Source organism: Podarcis bocagei (genome assembly GCF_964188305.1).
Source record: "Podarcis bocagei genome assembly, chromosome: 1".
Taxonomy (NCBI): domain Eukaryota; kingdom Metazoa; phylum Chordata; class Lepidosauria; order Squamata; family Lacertidae; genus Podarcis; species Podarcis bocagei.
In genome coordinates, this window is record NC_138125.1 from 142,367,629 (window position 1) to 142,385,920 (window position 18,292).

Sequence of the window (18,292 nt, forward strand, 5' to 3'; positions counted from 1 at the left end):
GTTGTTGTAGGCGAACTCGGCGAGCGGCAGGTAATCCACCCACGTCACAGGCTGTTGATTGGCATAGCATCTCAGGTACTGCTGCATGATGGCATTGACCCTCTCCGCTTGCCCGTTGGTCTGCGGGTGTCTCGCTGATGTCAGGTTGATTTTGACGTTCAGGAAGCCCATCAGCTTCTGCCAGAAATTCGAGATGAACTGGCGACCGCGGTCGGACAGTATAGACCGCGGCAGCCCGTGCACTTTGAAAACGTGATCTATGAACAGTTTGGCTGTTTGTTCTGCCGTGGCCACCTTCGCACACGGTATGAAGTGTGCCATCTTGGTGAACAAGTCCACCACCACTAGTACAGCCGTCTTGCCTCTCGAGCTGGGTAGATCCGTGACAAAGTCCAGGGCCACCCTCTCCCACGGTTCAAACGGCGTTTGCAGCGGTTCGGCAGTCCCGCCGGTGGTTTGTGCACCGGCTTGGCCCTCTGGCAGGTGTCGCACCTCGCGATGTAGTCCGCGACTTCCCCTCTCAGTCTGGGCCACCAAAAGTCCCTTGCGACTAATTCCACCGTTTTTTCCGTGCCAAAGTGCCCGGCCGTGGGTGCGTCGTGCAACTGCTGCAGTACCTTGGCGCGAAGTTCATCTCCAGGCACGTAGATGGCCCCTTTACGTAAGAGCAAGCCGTCCCGTATCTGGAACTCGTCGCTCTTCGCCGTGCCCTTGTGCACCTCGGCCATCTTCGCCTGCGCGAATGAGTCGTCCTGCAACGCCCGCCGCACCGCCTCCAGGTCTACTGTGGCTGAAGCGCACGCCCACGCTGTTGGCGCGAAGATGTGCATGGCTGCCGCTGGCGTCGCCTCTTCGAGGTATTGCGGTTTTCGGGACAGTGCATCCGCCATGATGTTGGTGTCGCCTGGGACGTACTCTATTCGGAAATCGAAGTCAGCAAAGAACTCCGCCCAACGTATCTGCCTCTGGTTCAGGAACTTCGCCGTGCGCCAGTGCTCCAGATTCTTGTGGTCCGTGCAGACCTGCACCGTGTGCTTGGTGCCGATCAGGAAGTGCCTCCATGCTTTGAATGCTGCATGAATGGCAAGCAACTCCCTGTCCCAGATGGTGTAGTTCTGCTCCGACTTGCTGAGCTTTCTGGAGTAGAACGCTCCCGGTCTCCAGACCCCCTGTGGGTCCCTCTGCAGCAGGACAGCTCCCACTGCTCTATCGGACGCGTCTGTCTCTACCCGCATCGGTCTGCTGGGGTCGATATGCAGCAGTTGCTCTTCCGACGCTGTCAGGGGTTTAGGTGCAGAGGCACGGGCAAGGGAGGAAACAGAGAGCGAAGGGGAGGAGACAGAGGAAAGGATGAGTGATGACGACGACCCGAGATCTCCCAGTCTTTCCAGTGAATCAGAGGATTCACAGAAAGGAGCACCAGTGGCCAGGGCAAGGGGGGAGTCTAGGGAGGCACCCCAGGAAGATAGAGCCAGAGGAGACTCAGGGGGGAGCAGCTGGAGATCGGGACCAGCGTCACCGCCAGGAAGCAGGGAAGAGGAAAGGAGCCAGGAGGGAAGCGCTGGCAGCTCACCACAGGAGGGAGGGCAGGAGTCAGGAGTGGCCACACCTCCATCGGGGAGCGAGGAAACGGTTAAGAGGAAAGTGGAAGGTTGGGCGCGCGCGCCAAGTTCAAATGCAGAGGAAGGCGGCGCAGTGAGCAGCCCCGAAAGGGAACCGGGTCCTAAAGCCCGGCGCAAGGAGGCAGAAGGGTCCGGGTCAGCGTCAGAAGAATCCCGGAAGGAAGAAGCCCCGGGGGGTAGAGGGACCCAGAGGAGGACAGTCAGGAGGAAAAGGTGGAGCAAGGCTAGGATATTAAGTTGGTGCGCACGGGGCGGAGACTCAGACGGAGCCTCGCCGATCTAGCTAGTAGACGTAGAGTTGCAGACAGCAGCGTGAGAATGGAAACTGTAATTCAATAAAGACTTTTACTTAATGACCGCTGGCTAGCGTGATCCTCTGTGAGCTAGGATCTTGAAGCAGCTCTGACAGTAGGCTCCGTCTCCACATTGTGGGCATCTGCAGCCTCGAGGAGAGGAGAGAAACAGGCGCCCACTAGCGAGCTCACGAACGGCAGGAGACATGACGGCTGAGCAGCAGATAGAGGACCTCAGAAAAGCAGTGGCACAACTGAACGCCGAGGTTCTCGCATCCAGGAAGAGAGAGGACGAGGCAGCTGCCGCCTGCAGGGATCTCCAGGTCAGGTTAGACGTACTGGCAAAGCAACCACCCCGGCAGGAGGGAATTGGGTTGGCGAGACGGACAGGCGGGCTGCTCTCTCACTTCGATGGGAACCTGCAACAGTATCCCAACTTTAGAGCCGACGTACTGTGCGCACTGCAACTGTTGCATAAAGACTTTAGAGATGAACAGGAGAGAGTGGGGTTCATCATGTCCCATCTGCATGGGGAGGCGAAAGCATGGTTGCGCAATTTATGGAGAGATAACGATCCGGCGCTCCAGAATGCGGATGCCTTTATTAAAGCGATGGATGGGTGTTTCTTATCAAGTATTGACATTGATCTTGCACGGAAGGAGGTGCATGGGCTGAGACAAGGGAGGGCCAGCGTCAGACAGTATCATGCACGCTTTTTCGCCTTGGTCAGCGCCCTGGAATGGGACAGAGATTCGGCTCCTGTAAGAGACCTCTTTTGGGAGGGACTGCACAACTCGATTAAAGATGAGATAGCGAGGGGGGAGAGACCCCGAACCACCCAGGAGGTCGTTCAGAGGGCACTGGCCGTGGGGGTGAGGCTGGAAGGACGTCCGTGGAGCAAGGACGAAGGACGTGGAGGGCGCGAACCAGCCGGGGGCCCCTCCTTCTTTCCCAGAGAAGCAGCGCGAACGCAATCCACGCCTCCGCCAGGAGGAGGAGCCGAACCTATGGAGGTTGGAGGTGCAAGGGCTCAGTCAGCAACCAGAGCCCTAGCACCGGCAGCAGTGAAGGCGAAGCCTCCTAGAGGGACCAGGAAGTGTTACGTCTGTGAGCAGCCAGGGCATATGGCGAAAGAGTGTCCCCAGAGGCCCCACAAGCTTACTGCAGCCTCAGCAATGGTGACTGCAGCAACGCAGCAGGGAGGACCACAGCAGGGAAACGACAATGTCTGGCTGGAGGAAGAGGCACTGGGGCCCAGCCAGACGTGTTAGTGACGCAGTCCCCAGAAATTTTACAGCCAGTGAACCCCCTCCCGCCCAAACCAGTAGTGAGGCTCACAGCATCTCTCCAGCTGCCCAATGGAATCACCATGGACGTGCCAATCACCATCGACTCCGGCAGCAACGCGGACTTTATAGGGCAGGAATTTGTCGACAGGCACGCTGTGCAGTTGCTGCCGGCCACACTGCCCCTGCAGGTTGTCACGGTGGATGGCAGGGAGCTGCTAGGGGGGCAAGTGGTGAAGCAGACGCCACCAATGGTGATGCGACTTGGGAATCACAGGGAAGTCATCAGCTTCAACGTCACTCAACTGTCTGACACGCCCATTGTATTGGGTATGAGTTGGCTGGACAAGCACAGCCCAACGATGGCTTGGTTCCAGAGGCAGCTGGTCTTCGGCTCTTCCTTTTGTGCTGAACACTGCATCGTACCCAGGCAGGAAGGAGAGGAAGAGGAGTCACAGCTGCTGCTAGGCACACTGCAAGCGATTCCCCACAAGTACGCAGAATTTCTGGAAGTTTTCTGCGAGAAGGAGGCGGACAGGCTACCCCCTCACAGACCATATGACTGCAAAATTGACCTGCTGCCGGGGGCGGCGCTGCCTAGAGGGAAGCTGTATTCCATGTCTGAGGACGAACTGCAGGAACTCAAAGACTTCATCGATCATAATTTGGAGCGCGGTTTCATCCGGGAGTCTAAGGCAGTGGGGGGCAGTCCTGTATTCTTTGTTAAGAAGCGAGACACGCCCCAAAAAAGACTCGTAGTGGATTACAGGATTTTGAACAGTGTGACCAAGCCGTCGGACTTCCCCATGCCCCGCATCGACGACCTCCTGGCGAAGGTACGGAAGGGAAAGGTGTTCACCAAGTTGGACCTGCGGGGGGCGTACAACCTCATTCGCATGCGGGAAGGTGATGAGTGGAAGACAGCCATGTTCACGCCACTGGGTACCTACGAATACAGAGTTATGCCTTTTGGACTGCAAAATGGCGCTCACGTTTTTCAAGCATTTATGCATCACGTGTTGGCGGGACTTCTCTACAAGACGTGCGTCTGTTTCTTGGATGACATCCTGATCTTTTCGGAGTCGCAGCAAGAACATGACAAGCACGTCAAGGAAGTGCTGGGCAGGCTAAAGCAACACAGGCTCTACGCCAAGCTGGAGAAGTGCCAATTTGACGTGCCGGAGGTGGATTTTCTGGGCTACAAGCTGTCTGCCAAGGGGCTCGCCATGGACAGCGCCAAGGTTCGAGCGGTGTTGGATTGGAAGAGCCCACGCAACCGGAAGGAGGTCCAACGGTTTGTCGGCTTTGCGAACTTCTATCGCAAGTTTATCAAGGGCTTCGCGATGCAGACGGCGGCCATCACTGACACCCTTAGCTCCAAGAAGAAGAAGTTCATCTGGACAGAGCAGGCGGAGCAGTCCTTTCAGGCCCTCAAGCGTCTCTTCGCGTCGGAAGAGCAGCTGCTGCATGTCAACCCCAGCATGCCGATGAGGGTGGAGACAGACGCTTCGGACAGAGCAGTGGGGGCGGTCCTGCTGCAGAAGGACCCGCAGGGCGTGTGGCGGCCGGGAGCGTTTTACTCCAGGAAGCTCAGCAAGTCCGAGCAGAACTACACCATATGGGACAGGGAGTTGCTGGCCATTCATGCAGCGTTCAAGGCGTGGAGGCACTTTCTGATCGGCGCCAAGCACACGGTGCAGGTTTGCACGGACCACAAGAATCTGGAACACTGGCGCACGGCACAGTTCCTGAACCAGAGGCAGATACGTTGGGCTGAGTTCTTTGCGGACTTCGACTTCCGAATAGAGTATGTCCCGGGGGACACCAACATCATGGCAGACGCTCTCTCCCGCAAGCCACAGTATCTGGAGGACGCAACACCAGCGGCCGCCATGCACATCTTTGCACCAACAGTGTGGGCGTGCGCCGCGGCGACCGTGGACCTAGAGGCGGTGCGGCGAGCGTTGCAGGGGGACTCCTTCGCACGAACGAAGATGGCAGAGGTGCGAGGGGGCAAGGCAGCGGCCGACGGTTTCCAGCTACGAGATGGCTTGCTCATCCGTAAAGGGGCCATCTACGTGCCGGGTGACGAACTTCGAGCCAAGGTGCTACAGCAGCTGCACGACGCACCCACGGCCGGGCACTTCGGCAAGGAGAAGACGGTGGAATTAGTAGCCAGGGATTTCTGGTGGCCTGGAATGAGAGGGGAGGTCGCAGACTACGTAGCGAGGTGTGACACCTGCCAGAGGGCAAAGCCGGTGCACAAACCGCCGGCTGGACTGTTGGAGCCGCTGCAAACTCCGGTCGAACCTTGGGAGAGAGTGGCCCTGGACTTTGTCACGGATCTGCCCAGCTCAAGGGGCAAGACGGCAGTGTTGGTGGTGGTGGACCTGTTCTCCAAGATGGCGCATTTCATTCCGTGTGCTAAGGTGGCCACGGCGGAGCAAACCGCCAAACTGTTCATAGACCACGTGTTCAAGGTTCACGGTCTGCCACGGTCTATTCTGTCCGACCGCGGGCGGCAGTTCATCTCGAACTTCTGGCAGAAACTGATGGGCTTCCTAAACGTCAAGATCAATCTGGCGTCGGCGAGACACCCGCAGACCAACGGGCAAGCGGAGCGAGCCAATGCCATCATGCAGCAGTACCTGAGATGTTATGCAAACCAACAGCCTGCGACGTGGGTAGATTACCTGCCGCTTGCAGAGTTTGCCTACAACAACACGAAGCACGTATCCACGGGCGTCACGCCGTTCTTCGCCAACAACGGGCGGCACCCTAGAACCTTTCCGGGACTGGAATGCAGGGGAGAAGGGGAGCCGCAGTCAGCAGATGCGTTCGCGTCGGAGCTGCAGGAAGTCCACGATCAGCTGCGGCGCCACCTGGAGCTGGCTAAACACGCATACAAGGTACAAGCGGACAAACACAGAAGGGTTGGTGAAGAGCTCCACGTGGGAGACTGGGTCTGGTTAGCAGCCCACGCAGTGCCGGCCAGGTCGTTGGCCAAGAAGAAACTAGGGCATAAACAACTGGGGCCCTACCAAGTCGAAGAGCAGGTCAACCCGGTGGCTTTCAAGCTGGCGCTTCCGGAGGGTTCCAGAATGCATCCGGTGTTCCACAGATCGGTGCTCACTCCCTACAAGGCACCGCACAGGTTCCAGGAACCCGGAACGGCGCCGAGTCCGCTCAGAGAAGGAACGGGGCACGCGGGAGTGGCACAGGAGGAGCGCATCAACGAAGTCACGGAGATTTTGGACTCCAGATGGGGGGAAGAGGGAGTAGAATACTTTCTCGCCAGGGAGGGCACCCCGGCCAGTGCGAACAGCTGGGTGCCGGGCTACGCTTTAGACGAACCTCTGCTCAAAGACGAGTTTCATGCCCTCTTCCCACATAGACCTATGCCAGCAGACTTTTTCGACGACTGGCTTTTCACGCCCACGCTTTCGGACAGCACGTTCAGGGGGTTCGACTCGGACGAGGAACCAACACGAGACGTCCGTTCCCCGGAGGGGTCACCCTCGGGATCGGTCTCAGAACCCTCGTATTGGTGGGACGATAGGCCGGAGGAGCAGTTCCGCAGGAAGTGGCTGGACTGTTCCGGCAGAGCAACGCCGCCTGGAGGAAGTGCGGGAGAGACGGACATGGACATTTTCGGGGACGACCCTGGTTTCGAGCACGGCGGCACAGAGATGGAAGAAGAGGTGACTGTCGTCAACGAGAGCAGAGAGGAAGACCTGGAAGAGTTCCGCTGGAGGCCTGCCACGGGAAGCGACCGATATCCGACGTTCGTCCCTTTGCAACAGCAGCCCCCAGCTCCAGCACCGGAAGGAGGGGAGGGGGGACTGGGGGGCTTCGAGGGGGGGATGGATGTCAGGGGTTTAGGTGCAGAGGCACGGGCAAGGGAGGAAACAGAGAGCGAAGGGGAGGAGACAGAGGAAAGGATGAGTGATGACGACGACCCGAGATCTCCCAGTCTTTCCAGTGAATCAGAGGATTCACAGAAAGGAGCACCAGTGGCCAGGGCAAGGGGGGAGTCTAGGGAGGCACCCCAGGAAGATAGAGCCAGAGGAGACTCAGGGGGGAGCAGCTGGAGATCGGGACCAGCGTCACCGCCAGGAAGCAGGGAAGAGGAAAGGAGCCAGGAGGGAAGCGCTGGCAGCTCACCACAGGAGGGAGGGCAGGAGTCAGGAGTGGCCACACCTCCATCGGGGAGCGAGGAAACGGTTAAGAGGAAAGTGGAAGGTTGGGCGCGCGCGCCAAGTTCAAATGCAGAGGAAGGCGGCGCAGTGAGCAGCCCCGAAAGGGAACCGGGTCCTAAAGCCCGGCGCAAGGAGGCAGAAGGGTCCGGGTCAGCGTCAGAAGAATCCCGGAAGGAAGAAGCCCCGGGGGGTAGAGGGACCCAGAGGAGGACAGTCAGGAGGAAAAGGTGGAGCAAGGCTAGGATATTAAGTTGGTGCGCACGGGGCGGAGACTCAGACGGAGCCTCGCCGATCTAGCTAGTAGACGTAGAGTTGCAGACAGCAGCGTGAGAATGGAAACTGTAATTCAATAAAGACTTTTACTTAATGACCGCTGGCTAGCGTGATCCTCTGTGAGCTAGGATCTTGAAGCAGCTCTGACAGACGCGAAGAGACGCTTGAGTGCCTGAAAGGACTGCTCTGCCTGCTCCGTCCAGATGAATTTCTTTTTCTTGGAGCTTAGCGTGTCCGTAATAGCCGCCGTCTGCATCGCGAACCCTTTGATAAACCTGCGATAGAAGTTGGCGAAGCCGACAAACCGCTGGACCTCCTTCCGGTTGCGCGGGCTCTTCCAATTCAACACTGCTCGCACCTTGGCGCTGTCCATGGCTAGCCCCTTGTCCGACAACTTGTAACCCAAGAAATCCACCTCCGTCGTGTCGAACTGGCACTTCTCCAGTTTGGCGTACAGTCTATGCTGCTGCAACCTCTCCAGCACCTCCCGAACGTCTTGGTCATGCGCTTGCTGCGACTCGGAGAATATCAGGATGTCATCCAGAAAGCAGACGCACTTCTTGTAGAGGAGTCCCGCCAACACATGATGCATGAAAGCTTGAAAACAGTGAGAACCGTTTTGCAATCCAAACGGCATCACTCTGTACTCATAGGTGCCCAGAGGCGTGAACATGGCTGTCTTCCACTCATCGCCCTCCCTCATGCGGATGAGATTGTACGCCCCTCGCAGGTCCAACTTGGTAAACACGCGTCCCTTGCGCACCGTCGCCAGTAGGTCGTCAATCCTGGGCATGGGGAAATCAGAGGGCTTGGTCATCTTGTTCAAGAGGCGAAAATCCACCACCAGCCTCTTTTGGGGCGTGTCCTTCTTCTTCACAAAGAAAACAGGACTGCCCCCTACTGCCCTGGACTCCCGGATGAAACCGCGCTCCAAATTGTGATCTATGAACTGTTTGAGTTCCTGTAGTTCATCCTCAGACATGGAATACAGCCTCCCCTTCGGTAGCGTCGCCCCTGGTAGGAGGTCAATCTTGCAGTCATATTGCCTGTGCGGTGGTAACTTGTCTGCCTCCTTCTCGCAGAAGACCTCCAGAAAGTCTGCGTATTTGTGGGGGACTGCTTGCAACGTTCCCAACTGCAGTTGTGATTCCTCCTCCTCTCCCTCCTGTCCGGGCAGGATGCAGTGTTCTGCGCAGTAAGAGGAGCCGAAGATCAGCTGTCGCTGGTACCAAGCCAGTGTCGGACTGTGCCTGTCCAGCCAACTCATGCCCAACACAATGGGTGTGTCCGACAGTCGTGTGACGTTAAAACTGATGACTTCCCTGTGGTTGCCAAGGCGCATCACCATTGGCGGCGTTTGCTTCACCACCTGCCCCCCCAGCAACTCTCTGCCATCCACTGTGACGACTTGCAGGGGCAGAGTGGCCGGCAATAGCTGTATAGCGTGCTGCTCCACAAAATCCTGTGCTATAAAGTCTGCGTTGCTTCCAGAATCCACAGAAAGCGGGACTTCGATAGTGACGCCATCGGGCAGCTGGAGAGATGCTGTGAGTTGCACTACTGGTTTGGGTGGGAGGGGGTCTGTGGGTTGCAAGATCGCTGGGGACTGCTTCAGTGATGCGTCTGGCTGGGCCCCAGTGCCTCTGTCTCCAGCCAGACATCGTCGTTTCCCTGCTGGTGTTCGCTGTGTTGCGTGGCCGCTTTCACCGTTGCGGAGGCTGCAGTGTGCTTGGAGCTCCTCTGGGGACACTCTTTCGCCAAGTGTTGAGAGCTGTCGCATATATAACACTTCCTGGTCCCTCTAGGAGGTTTAGTCTTGACTGCCGCCGGCGCAGGGGCTCTGGTAGCTGACTGAGCCCTGGCTCCTCCCACCTCCATAGGTTCCACTCCCCCTCCTGGCGGAGGTGTAGATTGCGCACGCGTAGCGTCCCTGGGAACGAAAGAGAAACTTCTCGCTGCTTCGCGCCCTCCACGTCCTTCGTCTCTGCACCACGGACGTTCTTCCAGCCTCACCCCCACAGTCAGCGCCCTTTGGACCACCTCCTGCGTGCTCCGGGGCCTCTCCCCCCTCACAATTTCGTCTTTAACAGCACTGCTTAATCCCTCCCAGAAGAGGTCTCTGACTGGGGGCGAATCCCGGTCCCATTCCAAGGCACTGACCAGCGCAAAAAAGCGGGCGTGATACTGGCGTACGCTCGCCCTCCCTTGTTTCAGTCCATGAATCTCCCGTCGGGCAAGATCCACGTCAATGGTAGATAAAAAGCACGCATCCATCGCTTTGATAAAGGCATCTGCATTCTGAAGCGCCGGATCTTTATCCCTCCACAAATTGCGTAGCCACGCTTTAGCATCCCCATGCAAATGGGATAGTATAAACCCCACTTTCTCTTCCTCATCCCTAAAGTCTTTCGCCAGCAGTTGCAGTGCGCACATTACGTCTGCTCGAAAATTGGGGTACTGTTGTAAATTCCCATCGAAGTGAGCCACAAGCCCTCCTGCTCTCCGTGCCAACCCAACCCCCTCCGGTCTGGGTCCTGGCTGCCCATGCTTAACCAATGCTTCAAACCTGGCGTGGAGATCTCTGTAGGCGGCTGCCGCATCCTCCTCCCTTTTCTTGGATGCCTGTACCTCCGCGTTCGATTGGGTCACTGCCTGTTGCAGCGCTGAAATTTTCTCTGCTTCCGTCATCTCTGCCAACCGTTGTGAGCTCGCTCCCAAACACCAATTTCCTCCTCTCGCTGCTTCTGCCTCCGCTGCGAGGTATCAGGTGTCCGAAGCTTAAAAGAGACGGGTCTTACTGTCAGGGCTGCCACTCAGTCCCAGCTCACATAGGACCACGTTAGCCAGCGTTCAGGGTAAAAGAGTCTTTATTGGATTACAGCTTCCATTTCCAAACTGCAATATGCAGCCCTACTTCTTCTAGGTCAGACCGGCGAAGACCCGTCTGAGTCTCCGCCTCTAGCACACCAGCTTAATACCCTAGCCTTGCTCCACCTCCTGCGCCTTTCCCTCCGTCTCTGGGTCCTTCTGCTCCCCGGGGTCTCCTTTTTCCTACTCTCTTCTGACGCGGACCCCCCTGACCCTTCCGCCTCCTTGCGGCGGGCTTTGGGACCTGGTTCACTCTCTGGGCTGCTTACTGCGCCAGCTTCCGCTACATTTGAACTTGGCGCGCGCGCCCAACTCTCAACCTTCCTCTTGATCGTTTCGTCGCTCCCCGAGGTGGGCGTGACTACTCCTGACTCATGCCCTCCCTCCTTCTGAAAGCCTCCGGAACCCGATATCTGGTCCCCTTTCTCCCCGCTGTTCCCGTCTGGGTACGTGGGTCCCGATCTCCAACTGCTGCTCTCTGATTCCTCTCTGGACCCTTCTTCCTGGGGTGTCCCCCTGCTTTCCCCCCTTGCTCTGACTGCTGGCGCTCCCTTCTGGGAATCCTCGGACTCACTGGATAAGCTCGGCGATCTCGGTTCGTCATCCCCACTCATCTTTCCTTCGTATTCCTCCCCCTCGCTCTCTGTCTCCTCCCTTCTCTGCGTCTCTGCTTCTGAACCCCTGACAGATACGATCGGGGGATGTGTCAAAAGGAAGTCCGCACCCCCCTTCCTGCAGAAGATTTAAAGCAACGGTAGAGAACTAAGCTGGAGAGCCTACCCTTTTGGGGTGAGTTAATAAGACATTAACTTTCACGATTTGACAAAACAAGTTTTGAGCTGGAGTGCAAGAGTGGAATTTTAGAAGATTTTCTTTTTGTCGTGTGTAACCCCCCCTCCCGGGCCCGGGAGCGTCCTGTCTCTAAGTCTGCTGAAGAGGAAAGGAGTTTGACAGCTGTCAAAACTGTCAAACGGGCAATTTAAAGTAAAAAATCTTTTAACCTAAGATCCCTCTGGACTAAAAGTGATACAATTGAACTAAAGTCGTTGGAAACAAAGAAACTAACGAGGCAGAGGGCTGTTGGAAAAAGGATTACTAAGTATCAGATTCCCTCTAGGGGGATTTCTGAGACATTACAATGCCAGTGGATGGAAAGTTACTAGCGGAGCTAGAAAAAACATTCCAGCTGGTTGGAATTTTACAAGAGCAGAGTCTAGCTATGAACAAACAGCTCATGACCTTGACTTTTGGAATAAACAGCTCTGCTGAATGTACTGAGGATTTGAATAAGAAAGAACCCACAGCTGAATTGGAAGAGATATCTCAAGAATTGAAGACTAAACAAGGAGAGGAGGAAACTCAGATGGAAAGTACCAACCAGGAAGTGACACTAGTGGAGTATAAACAAGAAGACTCTTGGATAACATGGATTACAAATCTGCAAAAGATGAGAAAGATGAAGGAGGAGGCCTCTAGAGCATTTGGAATACAGGAACTTAAAATAAAGAAGAAATATGACTGGGGCCTCCACCTCAAAGATGAAGGGTTTGTGAATCTTTTGCAGCAATGGTTTTCAAGCTTTCTTGTGGAAAGAAGATTTGGTTTGAAAGAGACAGAACTTCCTCGAGTTTTATTGATCAACATAAAGGACTACCAACAAGACCGGCGGAGAGGGACTGAAAGAGATATGAAGGCCTTGGACGTGAGGAACCCAGGCTAAGAACTGTTATTATGGACTTATATTTGGGAAGGGACGCAAACCGGGGATGGAAGGGGGGGAAAATAGAATTTCAATAACACTCATGAATTTTTGGTTTAATTAATATTTTTATCTAATATAAACTGGGAAATCGGTGGGAGGGAACCTGAGTCCAACTTAGGAAAGAGTCTAAATTTTTGTATAAGAAGATTATACTAAGATGGTGAAGAGGAGAAATAATAATTTGCTGATATAATTATGGAAATTGGGATGCTTGAAGGGGTGTGGGGGGAAGTCAAGGAACAAGTTTATGAAAACAAGATTTTTGAAATTATGCATGTGTCAGGGGTTCAGGAGCAGAGGCAAGGGCAAGGGAGGAAACAGAGAGCGAGGGGGAGGAGGCAGAAGAAAAGATGAGTGATGACGACGACCCGAGATCTCCGAGTCTTTCCAGTGAATCGGAAGATTCACAGAAAGGAGCACCAGTGGCCAGGGCAAGGGGGGAGCCTAGGGGGACACCCCAGCAAGATAGAGCCAGAGGGGACTCAGAGGAGAGCAGTTGGAAATCGGGACCAGCGTCACTGCCAGAGAGCAGGGAAGAGGAAGGGAGCCAGGGATTAAGCGCTGGCAGCTCACAACAGGGGGGAGGGCATGAGTCAGGAGTGGCCACACCTCCATCGGGGAGCGAAGAAACGGTCAGACGGAAAGTGGAAGGTTGGGCGGGCGCGCCAAGTTCAAATGCACAGGAAAGTGACGCAGTAGGCAGCCCTGAAAGAGAGCCAGGTCCTAAAGCCCGGCGCAAGGAGACAGGAGGGTCCGGGGGGTCGGCGTCAGAAGAATCCAGGAAGGAAGAGACCCCGGGGGCAGAGGGACCCAGAGGAGAACAGTCAGGCGGAAAAGGTGGAGCAGGGCTAGGATATTAAGTTGGTGCACAAAGGGCGGAGACTCAGACGGAGCTTCGCCGATCTAGCCACTAGACGTAGAGTTGCACGCAGTAGCTTGAGAATGGAAACTGTAACTCAATAAAGACTTTTACTTAATGATCGCTGGCTAGCGTGATCCTCTGTGAGCTAGGATCTGGAAGCAACTCTGACAGTAAGCTCCGTCTCATAATTGTGGGCATCTACAGCCTCGAGGTGAGGAGAGAAGCAGGTGCCTACTAGCGAGCTCACGAACGGCAGACGACATGACGGCTGAGCAGCAGATAGCGGAACTCAGAGAAGCAGTGTCACAACTGAATGCCGAGGCTCTCGCATCCAGGAAGAGAGAGGAGGAGGCAGCTGCCGCCTGCAGGGATCTCCAGGTCAGGTTGGACATGCTTACTAAGCAAGGGCAACTGACACCCAAACAGGAGGGAATTGGGTTGGCGAGACGAACAGGCGGTCTGGTCTCTCACTTCGATGGGAATCTGCAACAGTACCCCAACTTTAGAGCAGATGTAATGTGTGCACTGCAACTGCTGAAAAAAGACTTTAGAGATGAGCAAGAGAAAGTGGGATTCATCATGTCCCATTTGCATGGAGATGCAAAAGCATGGCTGCGCAATTTGTGGAGGGATGGGGATCCGGCGCTCCAAAATGCGGATGCCTTTATTAAAGCGATGGATGGGTGTCAGGGGATCAGGAGCAGAGGCAAGGGCAAGGGAGGAAACAGAGAGCGAGGGGGAGGAGGCAGAAGAAAAGATGAGTGATGACGACGACCCGAGATCTCCGAGTCTTTCCAGTGAATCAGAAGATTCACAGAAAGGAGCACCAGTGGTCAGGGCAAGGGGGGAGCCTAGGGGGACACCCCAGGAAGATAGAGCCAGAGGGGACTCAGAGGAGAGCAGTTGGAAATCGGGACCAGCGTCACAGCCAGAGAGCCGGGAAGAGGAAGAGCGCCAGAGATCAAGCGCTGGCAGCTCGCAACAGGGGGGAGGGCACGAGTCAGGAGTGGCCACACCTCCATCGGGGAGCGAAGAAACGGTCAGACGGAAAGTGGAAGGTTGGGCGCGCGCGCCAAGTTCAAATGCACAGGAAAGTGACGCAGTAGGCAGCCAGGAAAGGGAGCCAGGTCCTAAAGCCCGGCGCAAGGAGACAGGGAGTTCTGGGGGGTCGGCGTCAGAAGAATCCCGGAAGGAAGAGACCCCGGGGGGCAGAGGGACCCAGAGGAGAGCAGTCAGGCGGAAAAGGTGGAGCAGGGCTAGGATATTAAGTTGGTGCACAAGGGGCGGAGACTCAGACGGAGCTTCGCCGATCTAGCCATGAGACGTAGAGTTGCACGCAGCAGCTTGGGAATGGAAACTGTAACTCAATAAAGACTTTTACTTAATGACCGCTGGCTAGCGTGATCCTCTGTGAGCTAGGATCTTGAAGCAGCTCTGACAGTAAGCTCCGTCCCACATTGTGGGCATCTACAGCCTCGAGGAGCGGAGAGAAGCAGGTGCCTACTAGCTAGCTCACGAACGGCAGACAACATGACGGCTGAGCAGCAGATAGAGGAACTCACAAAAGCAGTGTCACAACTGAATGCCGAGGCTCTCGCATCCAGGAAGAGAGAGGAGGAGGCAGCTGCCGCCTGCAGGGATCTCCAGGTCAGGTTGGACATGCTTACGAAGCACGGGCAACTGACACCCAAACAGGAGGGAATTGGGTTGGCGAGACAAACAGGCGGTCTGGTCTCTCACTTCGATGGGAACCTGCAGCAGTACCCCAACTTTAGAGCAGATGTAATGTGCGCACTGGAACTGCTGAAAAAAGACTTTAGAGATGAGCAAGAGAAAGTGGGGTTCATCATGTCCCATTTGCATGGGGAAGCTAAAGCATGGCTGCGCAATTTGTGGAGGGATAAGGATCTGGCGCTCCAAAATGCGGATGCCTTTATTAAAGCGAAGGATGGGTGTTTCTTATCAAGCATTGACGTGGATCTTGCTCGGCAGCAGATACATGGACTGAAACAAGGGAGGGCCAGCGTAAGGCAGTATCATGCCCGCTTTTTCGCTTTGGTCAGTGCTCTGGAATGGGACAGGGATTCGGCTCCTGTAAGAGACCTGTTTTGGGAGGGATTGCACGGCTCTGTTAAAGATGAAATTGCGAGGGGGGAGAGACCCCGGACCACGCAGGAGATCGTTCAGAGGGCGATAGCCGTGGGGGTGCGGCTGGAAGAACGTCCGTGGAGCAGGGACGAAGGGCGTGGAGGGCGCGAACCAGCCAGAGGCTCCTCCTTCCTTCCCAGAGAAGCAGCGCGTGCGCAATACACGCCTCCGCCAGGAGGAGGGGTGGAACCTATGGAGGTTGGAAGTGCAAGGGCTCAATCAGCAGCCAGAGCCCTAGCACCGACAACAGTGAAAGCGAAGCCTCCTAGAGGGAACAGGAAGTGTTACATCTGCGAGGATCCAGGGCATATGGCGAAAGAGTGTCCCCGGAGGCTCCACAAGCACACTGCAGCCTCAGCAATGGTAACTGCAGCAACGCAACAAGGAGGACCACAGCAGGGAAACGACGATGTCTGGCTGGAGGAAGAGGCAATGGGGCCCAGCCAGACGTGTCAGTGAAGAAGTCCCCCGAGATTTCACAGCCCATGGACCCCCTCCCGCCAAAACCAGTAGTGAGGCTCACCGCATCGCTCCAGCTGCCCAATGGAATCACCATGGACGTGCCGCTCACCATTGACTCGGGAAGCAATGCGGACTTTATAGGGCAGGACTTTGTAGACCGGCACGCTATACAGTTGCTGCCGGCCACGCTGCCCCTGCAGGTGGTCACGGTGGATGGCAGGGAGCTGCTAGGGGGGCAAGTGGTGAAGCAGACGCCACCAATGGTGATGCGCCTTGGGAATCACAAGGAAATCATCAGCTTCAACGTCACTCAACTATCGGACACGCCCATTGTATTGGGCATGAGTTGGCTGGACAAGCACAGCCCAACGCTGGCTTGGTACCAGAGGCAGCTGACCTTCGGCTCTTCCTTTTGTGCTGAACACTGCATCGTCCCCCGGCAGGAAGGAGAGGAAGAGGAGTCACAGCTGCTGCTAGGCACGCTGCAAGCGATTCCCCATAAGTACGCAGAATTTTTGGAGGTTTTCTGCGAGAAGGAGGCAGACAGGCTACCCCCCCACAGACCATATGACTGCAAAATTGACCTGCTGCCGGGGGCGGCGCTGCCTAAAGGGAAGCTGTATTCCATGTCTGAGGACGAACTGCAGGAACTCAAAGAGTTCATAGATCATAATTTGGAGCGCGGTTTCATCCGGGAGTCCAAGGCAGCGGGGGGCAGTCCTGTATTCTTTGTTAAGAAGCGGGACACGCCCCAAAAAAGACTTGTGGTGGACTATCGCATCTTAAACAGTGTGACCAAGCCATCGGACTTCCCCATGCCCCGAATCGACGACCTCCTCGCAAAGGTACTGTCAGGGCTGCCACTCAGTCCCAGCTCACATAGGACCACGCTAGCCAGCGTTCAGGTTAAAAGAGTCTTTATTGGATTACAGGTTCCATTTCCAAACTGCAATGTGCAGCCCTACTTCTTCTAGGTCAGACCGGCGAAGACCCGTCTGAGTCTCCGCCTCTAGCACACCAGCTTAATACCCTAGCCTTGCTCCACCTCCTGCGCCTTTCCTTCCGTCTCTGGGTCCTTCTGCCCCCCGGGGTCTCTTCTTTCCTACTCTCTTCTGACGCGGACCCCCCTGACCCTTCCGCCTCCTTGCGGCGGGCTTTGGGACCTGGCTCACTCTCTGGGCTGCTTACTGCGCCAGCTTCCGCTACATTTGAACTTGGCGCGCGCGCCCAACTCTCCACCTTCCTCTTGATCGTTTCGTCGCTCCCCGAGGTGGGCGTGACTACTCCTGACTCATGCCCTCCCTCCTTCTGAAAGCCTCCGGAACCCGATATCTGGTCCCCTTCCTCCCCGCTGCTCCCGGCTGGGTACGTGGGTCCCGATCTCCAACTGCTGCTCTCTGATCCCTCTCTGGACCCTTCTTCCTGGGGTGTCCCCCTGTTTTCCCCCCTTGCTCTGACCGCTGGCGCTCCCTTCTGGGAATCCTCGGACTCACTGGATAAGCTCGGCGATCTCGGTTCGTCATCCCCACTCATCTTTCCTTCGTATTCCTCCCCCTCGCTCTCTGTCTCCTCCCTTCTCTGCGTCTCTGCTCCTGAACCCCTGACATCCATCCCCCCCTCGAAGCCCCCCCTTCCCCCCTCCCCGCTTTCAAGGGTGGTTGCTGGGTGCTCCATCATCACAGGAGTGAATGCCGGATACAGTTCGCTCCTCGTCGCTGGCCGCCAACTGAAGATCTCCGAGTCTTCCTCCTCGCGTTCGTCAACGTTGAGCTGCTCCGCCTCCATTTCAGTGCCGCCGTGCTCGAAACCGAGATCCTCCCTGCACACGTCCATGTCAGTCTCTGCGTCGGTCGCTTGACCTGGCATCTCCAGCCACCTCTGGCGCCACTGCTCCTCTGGCCGATCGTCCCACCAATACGAGGTGTCGGACGCCGAACCCTCCGGTGACCCCTCTGGGGAACGTGTGCGCTGTGCGGGCTCCCCGTCCGAGTCGAAGCCATGGAACGTGCTGGAGGAAAGTGTGGGTGTGAACAGCCAGTCGTCGAAGAAGCCTGCTGGCATGGGTCTGTGTGGGAAAAGGGCATGAAACTCGTCCTTGAGCAGGGGTTCCTCCAAAGCGTAGTCCGGCACCCAGCTATTAGCACTGGCCCGGGTGCCCTCTCTGGCTAGGAGGTATTCCACTCCGTCTTCCCCCCATCTGGAGTCCAAAATCTCCGTGACTTCGTTGATGGGGTCCTGCTGTGGCAATCTCCCCGCCTCCGTCCGCTCCTGAGACGGACTCGGTGCTGTTCCTGGTTCCTGGAACCTGTGAGGTGTCCTGTAGGGAGTGAGCACCGACCTGTGGAACACCGGATGCATCCTGGAACCCTCCGGTAGCACCAGCCTGAAAGCTACTGGGTTGATCTGCGCTTCGACTTGGTATGGACCGAGTTGCTTGTGCCCCAACTTCTTTTTGGCTAACGATCTGGTCGGCACTGCGTGGGCTGCCAACCAGACCCAGTCTCCCACTCGGATCTC